We start from the raw sequence: 14,449 nt of genomic DNA on the forward strand, positions 1-14,449 counted from the left end.
CCTGCCATCCAATCCTGATATATCATACTGAAATCGTTCTCAGGGGCTTTATACTTACTGATGAGTAGCACCAAACCTCTCATGATTTGTATATTTTAAATGAAACAAGAAAGACATGTTTTAACACTTTGGTACTGAGGGACAATGCTTCTGAAAGCGTTTTTATACGTTATGGCATTGAATGAGTTAGTAATCGATTTAAATCAAATTTTATCAATTAATTGCTGCAGCCCTTATGTCATGGTTGCCATGGGGCCCACTTTGCCACGCCCGTGTATGTCATAGTTGCCATGGTGCCCAATTGGCCCCGCCCCTGTGGCGCAGCTGCGGCTCGTTTAGAGATTGACTTTCTATGTATATAAAGCTCAGCGCTCTCTTGCTTCAGGGTCAGCCCGTCAACGAACTTCTGCACCACAAGACGTGGGTTCTGTCCTGTTTTCCTGTCAACGAACTTCTGCCCCACAAGACGTGGGTTCTGTCCTGTTTTCCTGTCAACGAACCTCTGCCCCACAAGACGTGGGTTCTGTCCTGTTTTCCTGTCAACGAACCTCTGCCCCACAAGACGTCGGTTCTGTCCTGTTTTCCTGTGATATCTGCAGTCCGGTATTGTTCCCGTTTATTTTTGTACTGTTTAATTTCAGGTTCCAGTTTTGCTTTCTGTCTATTCTTGTCCTGTTGGTTAGTTTCTCCAGTTTTGGTTCCCGTCCAGTTTCTCCTGTTTATTTTTGTTACCCTGATTCGTTATGAATCTCGTCGGTCTATAGCGTCCTGTTCTTCCACGCCAGAATGGCTTCCTAACGTGCATGACTCTATATTTCCCATAAAATAAATAGCTTGTGTAAGAACGTCATGCGATTGGGTCCTGTATCTGTTCTGGTTCTGACACATTAAGGACCGATTTTCTTAGAAAAGAGATCCAAGAGAAAAGCAATCAAGACACCGGGCACATATTAACATCCCCTTGTCTTGTCCTTTCTCTCCCACGCTGACTCTCTATCTCCCCCACCCGTGCCTCTCTTTCTGAGGCACAGATCCCTCGCTCACACTTGATACAGAGCTGTGAGGAGCAGAAGGAGAAGGGTGGCCGGAGGAAAGAGGCAGAAGCTGAAAGGAGTTCACACTTTTGGACTGTGGAGTAGTTGTGCGATGCCTCCAAGAGACAGCGACTCCCACAAAGACCTGAAGGTAAGCCTGCATGATAGCATCTCATTTGCACAACATCTCACATGGCGGAGCCAAAATCGCCTGCTGAATGAAAAAGTGCACTGCTCAAAGAACAAATAGAGGTAAACGGGGGAACAGATAATCAGAGCTGGAGAAAAAGTGTAGATGTGGATTGTGGTTGCCTTCCTCCTATGCGCAATCTAATCGCATCATGAATATCCTTTCGTCTTTGGCACTGCGACGATGCATCCCTCGGCAAAAGTGCCCTTATGTTCGGCGGGGGCAGGGCAACTATCGAGGTTGCTCTGGCGCTATAACGTGGAGGAGAAGAGGTTTCAATGCAGGAGTTTGAAAGTGCACGAGGAGGAGGTGTGTATAGAGTAGTGTTTCCATACCTGTCAACCTCCAGGGCTCCATGCCCCTACAAACTGTCGTATTTTCCCATACAAAATACAAAATAATCTTACACCATATTTTTTTCAAACGTGTTTATTTATGTAGTTTAACATGTTATATTGTACATGTGTTTCATTATATCATATATATTGTTATTTAACATTTTGTTGTGAGATACTGAGTTGCTCAACAATAATGAGGTTTATTATTAAAAAAACGTTCAAAAATGAAGTCGCTTGGACGTTCACTGTAGAAGGAAAAAATACATGCAAATATAATTAAGTAGAATAATACATTTTCTTTATTAATTCATTTTTTTGCATTAAATTATTGTTGGTCATGTACTGATTAAAGGGATAACCACAAACCTGTCTTTTTTCATTTTCTCCTTGTATACTTCCTTTTTTTCTTAACTTCTTTATACAACAATAATAATTCGTAATATAATGCATCAAAGCAAGTGAGCCGTTTCTTTAATGAGTTGAGCCGAAAAAGACGGTTCTCTAAAAAGAGACGGACTTCCATTCACTACGCAACTACCATGGAATGATGCATGATGGGAAATCCCCAGGCAGCAGACGCATACGCACAGTAGCATCAAACCGCTCGCTTCATTTGCAACGAAAAAAACGATACCGAGATAGAGGCTACCGCGGCGAACTCGTTTGACTTGGTTGATTTGCCGTTTCGTGATAGTCAGTGTCTACCGGATGGTACCCATAATTGACAAATTTGCGTTTTTCCGTACAGATTTTCTTGTATGTCGTACACGTCTTAAAATGCATAATAAACTTACTTTGTACAGCAAAAACGTACAGGTTGACAGGTATGTGTTTCGCAAACACTCTGACTTCAGGAACCACAATAGCACCTTAATTACAATCTACGACCACAACAAGACAATAAAAACTGATTTCTCAAATTCATTTGAATGCAAGGATTGGTTGTTTATTTTGTTTTGTATTTTGTCCTGTGTTTTTTTTTTAGTTTGTGCTTTATTTTGTATTGTGTAGTGTTATGTTTTGTTCATTTATTTGTATATTTTGTTGTTTAGGTTATCACTTATTTGGTCATTTTTTTTATTTTGTCATTTATTTGGTCATTTATTTATTGTGGTATTTATTCTGTCCTTTATTTTGTCATGTATTTTTTACATGTTTTTTATTTTCGTATTTTGTGGAAAAAACAAAATGTGTTTCAAATGCAAATAGTCCACCTATTGGTTGATCAGTCAGTGATAAGCTAGTCGGCTGAAGTTGAAAAATTCAGGCTACCTGGCCACTTCCCTATTTGAATAACATTTTGTTGTGATAAAAATACACGTCAAAATACATGACAAAATGTCATGATTACCGATGTGAATCACCTGTGCCAGCTCCTTTGGCGCCAACTGCCTCGGACTCTGATTGGCTCCTGTCCTGATTTAATTCCACTCCTATCTGTCCCCTTTTGTCAGTCCGTCTGCGAACCTCAGTGTATACTAGGCAAGCCTTTTTCGACCCTGACACCCACCTGTCCCGTTGTTACGCCCGTCTGTCTCCGGCTACGACCCATTTTGATCCTGACCACGTCTGCTCTCCCATCACGGCTTACGACCCGTTTCTGACCCCGACCACGTTTTTTGCTCTCTGTCACGGCTACCGACCAGTTTTCCGCCACTGACACCGCCATAGCTCGCTACGGAAGATCCACTTCCGTGTTCGGATAACAATCCGAGTACGAGAGCGACTTGCTTCTCGCGCCTTTACTTTAATAAAACTTGTGAAAAACGTAACACGATTGGGTCCTGTTTCCGTTCTGGTCCCGACACAAAATACACAATAAAATACATGACGAGAGTAAAACCGAAATAAATAAATAACAAAATAAATGACTTAATGCATACATAAATGTGCTATATTTAGGTATAACATGATCTCTGTTTTCATTGATTTATATGGCATATATTTGGTGGTATTTTTACAAATATTTGTACATTTTTCAGGATCGGTCCTTGAAAGTATGCGTGTACATGTGTGTGTGTGTGTCGTCATCAATAGGGATAATAAGAGACTCTCTTCCGGTGAAAATGTCATAAACCAGAGACAATTGTAAAACATGGGGACATTGTTTATGTGATATAGTTAGGTATAACATGATTGATAGACGTTTTCATTTTTTGGAGTGTGTGCTGTGATGGTAGCACACTTTTTTGCTTTTAGCGGCAGAAAAAACAAAAGACGCGGAGGTAATTATATCTGCAGCTTTTCATGAATATTGTATCGGAGCGCCAAAGCAATGACTAAAAATCATGTCTATCGATTCCCTCGGAGATAGCATCCCACAACGGCTCACTTGAAAACACACAACGGGAAAGTAGTCGCTGTAAAAGTTTTATGGTGATGCGGTGGGCTGAGTTCTCGTATTAATCAAGTACAGCTCCCCCTCAAGCATTTGTCCGCCCGCTATTGTCTCAGTGGGGATTTCAAAGCCGTGCACAGAATTAGTCATCCTTCTTTAATGTCTATCATCGGGGAATTCAAGAAAATCATGAAAAGTAAGGAGGGCCGTAGTTATTAGAGGTGGGCAGTACTGGAAATGTTGGTACTGATCAAATCAGAGTAAATACAGGATAGTATCAATCAACATTGCTTGGATATGTTATGATCAATGAATAAATGAACCATTTCGAACTTGAATTAGTGTAGATTTCAAGCACCAAAAATGTTTCATTTTTTTAAACAATTTTATTTTAAAGTATGAAAAAAAAAAGAAACGCTGGCTGAAAAGAACGAGATTCGTTCATTTATAGCGCGCCGGTGTTTCTGTGGGAGGGTTAAAACACAGATGTCTCCTCTGCGAGGCACCGCGCAGACACACGCTCACCGTAAAGTTCCTAGACAACATAGTGTGCAATGAAAATGACAACATTTCAGGTAAAAATGCGCATTTAAAAAAAAAAATCATTATTACTTTGCCTTGCGCTCGTGTGCCACTGGTTAACCCCTCGCGTGCCAAAACTGGCACGCGTGTCATAGGTTGCCGACCCCTGGTACAGATGATATCGATATGTGGGTAGATGAAACCACCCCTTCTAGGTATAGACAGTTGTAACAGCAGCAATGTTCCCTCTAAGCTGCGCGCGTGCGCAATCGTGCACTGCCCACACATTCCCAGCGCACAGGAAAATCTACCCAGCGCAATGTTCCCTCTAAACTGCGTGTGTGCGCAATTGCGCACTACCCAGAGCTTTTCCACGCACAAGAAAATCTAGCCAAGGTCACAAAAATCAGGGCTCGAAATTGCTAATTAAGAAGCAAATTAAGTCAAAGTTACAGTGCATGAAGGTAAAAAATACACGGGTTGAGGAGAACGAAGTTGAGTAAGGTCAGTAGAGTTTTTCGAGAACCGGCTTCTCCGGCTCGGCTCACTAAAAAGAACCGGCTCTTTCGGGTCCCAAACGGCTCTTCAGGTTGTTTTTGCTTCTTTAATCCCTACATGACCAAATATTATGTAAAATTGTGCACAAAATGACTTCAAGGAAGGGGGGGGAAAAGAACAAAAAAGAAAAAAAATACCAAAATGAAAAAGTAGTGAAAAACTGAGAAAAAAAGAAAAGAAAGAATCAAAGGAATACATTAAATAGAGAACAAAAAGAAAAAAATAACAGCTAGGAAAAATAAACACAATGAGATTTTTTTAAAGGAATTAAAAAAATAGAAAAAAAAACGGAAAAAGAAGAAAAAGTTTGTGTTGCATTCAAATAATTTCCAATTTTACCAAGTCAATCTTGTTGCCAACATTGTACTTCCACTAAAAAATGTGATTAAATACAGTTGTGTATCGTGCAACAGACTAAATAAGCCCCCAAAAATATTAGTATTATGCGACAAAAGATACCAGGAAAAAAAAGAAATGGAAATCTTGTAAAAGAATTTTTGTAAAAACGAAAGACGTTTGTAGGCCGTGCAACCTTTGCAATAATACTTTAGTCAATTCATTCAAAAGAGAAAAATAATTTTGCATTGCCGGAAACACAGCAAAATGTAACTTGATGTCAAGTTTTGGACATGTTTGATAATGATTTAGTTGCCACACTTGGGATTGCCGTTGCTCACTGTTGTTTCAAGGGTTGCTCACCGACTTTGTGTGAACGCTCAGACCAGTGGAAAATTAGAGGGAACATTGGTTGTAGCAGCAGAATTTCAAAATATAACTACTTCTCAAGAGTTCCCTTTACCAAAATCATCTTTAATGAGCCACTTGGGCCGTTGTTAGGTATCAAGTACACTTGGGGGAGTGTGAACAGGATAGACATAATGGTTACTGATACAAGCCCTTTTGACCTTATTATCAGCGCATCACTGTAGCCACAACTATCCTGTTGTGCTCTTATCTCTGACCGCATTTCTCCATTACGCAGGAAAAAGTAGGCAGAGGCTTGTTCATTAGGAGACACTCTAACCTCACTGTGAAATATTAAATGGATCATTTTATGAAATTGGTGTACGTCTCAGGGAAACAGGGTAAACGGTAACCTCACATACGTATTTGGTTCTTTTAATTAAGTTACCGTAAGTTCTGGTCTATAAGGCGCATTAGATCATAAGGCGCACTCTCAAAAATAATCTTTTGCAAAATATTTTGTTAAGGGGCCCCTGACTAGAAGGTGCTAGATATAAGGGTGTGTCATTCTAGGTGTCCTTAAAAGGGGTAAAAGTAGAATAGTGTATCTATTAAGTATGTGTTAAAAATGGCCAACTAAGTCCAAAAAGCCTTCATAATTTTTTTCCACCGCGCCTATCTACTTTGTTATTACTTTTATAAGAGATGTTTGGGGCTTACAACACATTGGGGGGCGAGGGCTAGGAATTTCATGCCAGTCCTTGCTGTTTTCTGTTCACATAGCATAAAAATTAGGAATGCAAATAAATGCTGTTTTAAAAACAGTCCGAACGATAACCATAACCCCCAAAACTATGAAAAAAATACTTATTTCAATCGCATCTAAGAAATGCACGTACTTGCACACGCCACACACGTAGTTTTACAGAAAATTATAGTGTCAGCAAGTAAAACATTCCAAATTCCGGATGGCACCTGTAAGATTTAGGGACCCATCAACAACTAAAATAGAAAAAAACTAACAATGTGAAATCTGGTTTAATCACTAAATCTAATGAGTTCAGTCATTACCTTGCAGTCATTACGTGATGTAAGCATTATAAAGCATTATAAATGAACTCATTTGTGTTAGTGAAGAAACCAGAAACGTGATGAAGTGTTCACGTGATGGAGTGGGCATGGCATTAAAAATAAGGTTGCACGGACAGGTGCTGTATGAAGTTGAAAGTTTTAGGTACTTGGGTTGTGATGTGACTGCAGTTGTTGGAATGGAGTGCGAGGTATTGCACAGAGTCAATCAAGGAAGCAAGGTTTTGGTTGCTCTGAGGAGAGTCATGAGCAACAAGAGTATGAGTATGGATGTTATAGGGGACTGCATGAGAGTGTGATTGTGCCGACTGTGTTGTATGGTGCAGAGACTTGGAGCCTGAACACAGATTTAAGAAGGAAATTAAATGTTTTTGAGATGAGGTGTTTGAGGATTATGTTAGGAGTGACAAGATTTGATGGATTGCAAAATTAAATTGTTAGAAACAGAACTGGAGTAATCGTGGAACTGAGCAAGCGTGTTGATAAGAGAGTACTCGGTTGGTTTGGACACATGGAGAGGATGGATGAGGAGCGAATGTTGAAGAGAATCTACAGAGCAGAAGTAAATGGAAGGAGACCAAGACGAAGGCCCCGATTGACGTGGATGGATGGTGTTATGAGTGCACTGCAGGAAAGAAGTCTAAATTTAGTGAAAGCTAGAGCTATTGTTGGTGATAGGAATGGGTGGAGAGGTGTTGTAAAAGGATAGTGGGATGTTTGGATGAATTCCAAGGGATGGGCAGGGCACCTGTATGCTGCGGCAGGGGTAAACCAGTGAAAGCTGTCGGGCCCTGCTGTTGAACAAAAGAGTGGGTTGTGTTACCCTGACCCGAGTGACATGGCCGCTGCCTTGTGTCCCGTTTCATCTGGAGGGACGAAAGCATTACCAACGTATGAAATGAAATGGAATGATCTGCATTTATATAGCGCTTTTCAAGTCAATGACTTCCCAAAGCGCTTTACAATGTGCTTTACTTTTCCCAATAGCGGCCTTGCAGCCATGTAAGGCGCTAACCTGCTTATTGGGGGTATTAGGGGTTCAGTGTCTTACCCAAGGACACTTCGACATGTAACACGGACGAGCTGGGATTCAAACTGGGATCCCTTGATCCCAAGACGAGCGCTCTACCTCCTGAGCTACTGCCGCCACTTAGGTGCCGAGGTGTCTAACTTGTTTAGGTGTTTGGGCATTTGGGTTGGCGATGGTCCAAACATTTTTGTATGTGTTTTTTGCAATTTTTCCCCTTTTCTTTTCTCTGTTATTGTATGTGTTGCTCTTGCTGTCGGTCACCCCTCTTGAAGGATATGACCAAGGTACATAGATATAGACATCATGTAATAGCATTCCATTGTAATTACTATTTTCCAATTTTACCCGTCGTTCTTTCCGGTGCCATGACACTGGATTATAAGGCACACTTGCAAATGTCTGGCATTTTTTTTTGTTTTTCTAGGTGCGCTTAATAGTCCGGGAAACATGGTACTTACTATTCAGGTTAAGAGTGCACCAAAACCAGCTATCAGTAAAGATTTTTATTAAATCATCGCAGAAAAAAAATGCTTGGATAAAACCATATTATTTCTTAACACAAGGGTTAGTAACCTTTTTAAATCCAAGAGTTACTTATATGTTACTTATCAGCACCAGGGGCTTCAAGTTTTACTAACATTAAGAAAAAAAAAAAAACATTTATGCCAATACTATGTTGTTACTATGCTATTATTATGTTTTTACCAGTTCGATTGATTAGAGGTTAAAATAGGCTTAGTCAACAACTAAACATCGTCAGTCCATCTATTTTCTAACGCTAATCCATGGTGGGGTCTCGGGGGCAGCAGCCTAAGTAGGCAAAACCAGACCTCCTTATCCCCAGCCACTTCATCCAGCTCATCCAACGAGATCCCAAGGCGTTTCCAGGCCAGCCTAGAGACGTAGTCACTCTAGCATCGTCCCCGGGGCCTACTGCCGGTAGGACATGCCCGGTATACCGCCCAAGAGAGCTGTCCAGGAGGCATCCTTATCAGATACCCGAGCCACCTCAACGGGCTCCTCTCAATGCAGAGGAGCAGTGACTGAGCTTCTTAACTTGTCTCTAAACGAGAGCCCAATCACTCTGCAGAGGAGAGTAATTTCAGCTGGGATCGTTTTCTCTTCTTCTGCACTTATATAGCGGTTTTCAAGTCAATGAAGACCTCCCAATGTGCTTTACAATGTGCGTTACACTTTTCCCTTTTTACATACTGACTAACCGATAGCAGCGTCAGCCATGCTACTACCTGCTCTCGGGGGCATTAGGGATTCAGTGTCTTGCCCAAGGACACTTCGACATATAACATGGAGGAGCCGGGAATCGAACCTGCGACTTCTTGATCCCATGATGAAGGTTTTACCTTCTGAGCCAATGCCGCCCCTTTTCTTTTGGTCATAACCCTCAGTTCATGAGCATAGGTGAGGTTAGGAACGTAGATCGACCGGTAAATCGAGAGCTTTGCCTTTCATCTCAGCTCCCTCTTCACCACAGACGCTGCACCGATCCGTCTGTCGATCTCCCGTTCCATCTTTCCCTCACTCGTGAATAAGACCCGAATACTTGATCTCCTCCACTCGGTACAGGATCTCAATCGCAACCCGAAAGGAGCATGCTACCCCCTTTCCCGGCTAAGTACCTTGATCTTGGACTTGGAGGTGGTGATCTTCTTCCCGGCCGCTTCACACTCGGCTGAAAATCGCTTATCATCATGCTAGATAGACAATTTCCTAGAAAATCACAATGACCCATAATGTATTTACACAACCGTCTGTTGGCTACTCAGGTGGTCTTATAGGGCTACCTGGTGCCCGCAGGAACACATTTTGACGATAATTATTTTTTAAATTAAAGCAATAATATATTTATCAAGAACCAAAATGTCGGGACCAGAACCGAAACAGGACCCACTTTCGTAACGTTTACCACAAGTTTTATTGAAGGAACGAGGAGGGGGTGCACCCACGATCCTGTGTTCTTTAGGCGTGGGAAGCAAGTGGCTCTCGTACTCGGATTGTGATCCGAACACGGAACTGTATCTTCCGTAGCGAGCGATGGCGGTGTCAAGTATGGAAAAACAGGTCGATAGCCGGTACAGGAGAGCGAAAACGTGGTCGGGGTCGGAAACGGATCGTAAGCCGGGATGGGAGAGCAGACGTGGTCGGGATTAAAAATGGGTCGTGAGTCGGGACAGGAGAGCAGACGTGGTCGGCATCAAAACAGGTCATAGTGGGAGACAAACAGGAACAAAAAAAAGCCACAGGCGTGGGTCAGGTTCAAAAAAGGCTTGCCTAGTATACACGGAGTTTCGCAGACGGACTGACAACAGGGGATTGACCGGACTGGATTTATATAGTGACAGGGAGCCAATCAGAACCAGCGGCGGTTGGCACCTAATGAACGGGCACAGCTGGTTCACATCGGTAATCGTAACACAGAAAATAAAGAAATTGTGTCTTCCTTTAAAAATGCAATATGAATAATTAATGTTTTGTTATATTTGTGAATGTCAGAAATTGAAAAAAAAGAAAGATAAATTGATCTACTGGTATCGGTGTGTGAGTTGACCATGTTTTGCAGGTTTTACTCGAGACTCATGCCTAATTCAGGTGTAAGCTACGCAGAAACTGCATTAAAAAATCCTATTCATTTGACTGACCTGTGTTTAGAAACGGAACACTCCGAAACAATAAGCGCTCTGGCCTTTCAGATCCAGATTTGGACATGTGTGTTATGTGGTATCGATAAATCATATACTATCAGACTACAAAATTGTCATTACTTAAGATCCTTAAGTAGTAAAACCGTTCCGTTTTCATGAATTTTGTCAACGGTGCGTCTATAATCACCAAGTTACAATTTTTAATCACTATTCAAGAACAATTTGTCAGGGTAAAATGAGCTAGAAAAGTACCAATATTCTGGATTATGTGAAAACTATTATATTGTTACTAGGTATTGGTGTGTACTAATACCAGTGATGGGTATCGATTGGGACTTACGATGGTGGCTGATGGTGGCCCACTAGTGTCCATCTATCAGGAATTAGAAATGCCACGAAAAAATGTATTCTAAAGGTACTTTTTGGAAAATATAAAGGGAGTATGTATTATTCGACCACTATTTGTCGCTGTATGGTTTTGTGGAACTGAAAACAACTGCTAAAAAGCACAAGGAAAATTACAAATTACAGAGACTCAAAGAGACCAAAATGCACTATTTTACTCTGTTTCAGAGAAGTAGCAGCAAGATAGCAATTATGTTAGCTTCTTCAAGGTGAGGCTGTTGTAATTTCTCAACCTACAAATATTTTAAAAAATAATCTTTATATGATAGTTTATATATTTTTTTACTTATGATTTAAATAATTGTTTGCTTTTTTTAGCACTACAAGGTGCTAAATAATACACACTGCCCTCAATAGTGTCAGGACCAGAACAGAAACAGGACCCACTCGCGTAACTTGCATAACGTTTCTCACAGTTTTATTGGGAAGAAGGGGAAGGATTGCACACACGATCCAGTGATCTCAGGTCGCTCTGAACGCGAAAGTGGGACTTCCGTGTCGAGCGATGGCGGTGTCGGGAACAGAAAAAAACGGGTCAATAGCCGAGATAGAAGACCAAAAAACGTGATCGGAAACAAGTCGAAAGCCAGGAGAGTAGACGTGGACGAGATAAAAAACGGATCGTTATTCGGGACGGGAGAACAGACGTGGTCGAGATCAAAACAGGTAGTGATTTGAGACAGGAGAGCAGACGTGGTTCAGATCAAAACAGATCATAACGGGAGTCAAAAAGGAGCAAAAAACAGGACAGGCGAAAAAGGGCTTGTTGTGTAAAAACAGAGATTCGCAGACGGACCGACAAAAGGGGACTGACAGGACCAAGTTTAAATACTGAGAGGGAGCCAATCCGTCAACAAGCTACAGCTAACGCCACACAGGCGGGGCCAATTGGGCGCCATGGTAGCCGTGACAAATAGGAAGTTTTTGGCAGAGACAAATGCATTTTTTATTCCATTCATATCGGTAAGTAATATCGGCATCAGTTAATATTGGCAGTTAAGCATTGTTACTGGACATCACTTACTCTAACACAGTTTCTCTGTCTCGTTTCTACTTTTGACGACAAAAAATAACTTTTGCTGTTATACTGTTGTTTCTTCAATCACTTCAATAATTACATCAGCCCTCTATATGCCAGTCAATAAGAAGATTCATAGCAATGGACTGACGGTCCTAAAATCGGTGTTGACTCAGCATCCTTCGATGAACGATACTGTATGTTGTGACGACTTTCAAATGAAAAAGACCATGATATACTTTTGGAGATGATAGCCGCTGGATTGGGATCGATCGTTCCTATACAAAAGGTTCTCAGTGCTTATAAGAGAGTGAGCCGAGTATTTAGAAACCTTACTCCCCCGCTGTCAATTCTTAGTATTTGGCGCATTTTACTGGCCGATGTGCACATTTACTCCACCCTGTGGACCTACAATGAGAGGTAATCGGGGGATGGCATTCAGCTAGAGTCTCCGGCCACTGTTGACGAATGTTTCAGTGAAAGTCATTTGTCTTTCGCCTCTGTCCACAAAAAAATAGAAAATCGCTATAAACTGGACTATGGAGTCATCCAATGGTGACAATATACTGCATATACGGGTCTTATAGGAATAACACTGTATAACTCAAATGTATTCGCTGAATATTCATACAGACTTGGCGCTTGATGTTGTATGAATAAATCGAGCAGTAAAAAATACCTTACATAATCCGATCACCGCATAAAAAAAAGAAGCGCTAATAAATCTCCCAATGCAAATTCAACTGCACCTACGACAAGATTTATGGTGTGGTTCGCTCACTGATTCGCCAAAAGCTTCACTAATCCGGCTGATATATTTCTGCTTTGGTACAGTGCAGCAAGTGCGAAGCCATCCGTCACCTTTCGTCTGCTAATCCAGCGTTAGCTTGCCTTCTATTTCGTCGTCTGGCTTTACACACACAGTGGAATTGGAAACTCATGTTGCCTGTGCTTTTCTGAATCAGAGTATTAATAGTACTACATTAAATTGGTGATATTTGGTTTCTGAAAGACACAGAAAGACAAATAGGGTCTAATTCAGATTACCTATGTAGAAATGAGTTTAGCTTCGCTTTCATCGTAAAGCTCTTCAAAGAATCTCAAGCGCACGAATGTAATAGGTTTTCCTTAAGATCAAACCCCGGTCTGATTTGTTCTACAACAGTAAAGTGGTATTTATTATTACATACCTGTCAACCTGTATGTTTTTGACGTACAAAGTACGTTTATTATGCATTTTAAGACGTGTACAACGTACAAGAAAATCTGTACGGAAAAACGCACATTTGTCAATTATGGGTATCATCCGGTATACACCGACTATCACGAAACGGCAAATCAATCAAGTCAAACGAGTTCGCCGCGGTAGCCTCTATCTCTGTATTGTTCTTTTTCGTTGCTAACGAAGCGAGCGGTTTGATGCTACTCTGCGCATGCGTCTGCCGCCTCGGATTTTATGTGGTAGTGATGCAGTGAAAGGAAGTCCGTCTCTTTTTAGAAAACTGGCTTTTTCGGCTCAACTCATTAAAGAGAGCCGGCTCTCAAACGGCTCACTTGCTTTGATGGATTATATTACGAATTATTATGTTGTATAAAGAAGTTAAGAAAAAAAGGAAGAATAAAAGGAGAAAATGAAAAAAGACCGGTTTGTGGTCATCCCTTTAATCAGTATATTACCAACAATAATTTAATGCAGAAAATGCAGTGGTTAGCGTGTGCGCGGCACAGTTCTGAGGTCATGGGTTCAAATCCAGCTACCAACCTTCCTGTGCGGAATTTGCAAGTTCACCCCGTGCTTGCGTGGGTTTCCTCCGGGCACTCCAGTTTCCTCCCACATTCCAAAAACATGCATGTCAGGTTAATTGGCAGGTCAAAATTGTCTCTAAGTGTGAATGAGCGAGAAAATTGTCTATCCCTGTGTGCCCTGCGACTGGCTGGCAACCAGTTCAGGGTGTCCCCTGCCCACTGCCCGGAGATGGCTGGGATGAGCTCCAGCACCCCCGCGACCCTACTGAGGATCAGCGGTGCAGATAATGGATGGATGGATGGATGGATGGATTATTCTACTTAGTTACATTTGCATGTATTTTTTTCTTCTACAGCGAACGTCCAAGCAACTTAATTTTTGAACTTTTTTTATAATAAACCGCATTCATGTCGAGCAACTCAGTATCTCACAACATAATGTTAATTAACAATATTTGTGATATAACAAAACACATGTACAATATAACATGTTAAACTACACAAAAGAATATGGTGTAAGATTATTTTGTATTTTGTAAGGTAAAATACAACATTTTGTAAGGGCATGGAGCCGTGATGGTTGACAAGTATGTTATTAACACGTTTTGTCTTTTAAATGTAGATTTTTTTTAGCTCTGGGTCAGTGTTTGTGATCAGGGAAAACTAATTGCTACCCCATGACGAATTGGCATGTGGTCTAAAGCAAGGCTCATATCTCTGCTGAGAGTCCGCTGCAACAAATGTAGCTCATGATGGTGCTAGATTATTAAAACCCAGTCATGCCGCGCACAAGAATTGTAGTCATGGCAATGTGTTGTTTTCAAGGCTAAAGTAAAC

At 41.2% G+C, this 14,449-nt stretch overlaps 1 protein-coding gene across 1 annotated transcript in view; it reads left to right on the forward strand.

Moving 5' to 3' along the window:
* The first annotated feature begins 1,052 nt into the window (after positions 1 to 1,052).
* The window catches only part of kcnj5 (potassium inwardly rectifying channel subfamily J member 5), a 56,277-nt gene continuing 42,880 nt past the window's right edge, over positions 1,053 to 14,449 (forward strand). Inside the window, exon 1 of the mRNA XM_088345228.1 lies at positions 1,053 to 1,185. The gene's annotated coding sequence lies outside the window, so the exon portion shown is untranslated. The remainder of the gene's footprint in view (positions 1,186 to 14,449) is intronic.

This window comes from Urocampus carinirostris, chromosome 10, assembly GCF_059441175.1.
Source record: "Urocampus carinirostris isolate Australia breed hairy pipefish chromosome 10, RoL_Ucar_1.0, whole genome shotgun sequence".
NCBI lineage: Eukaryota > Metazoa > Chordata > Actinopteri > Syngnathiformes > Syngnathidae > Urocampus > Urocampus carinirostris.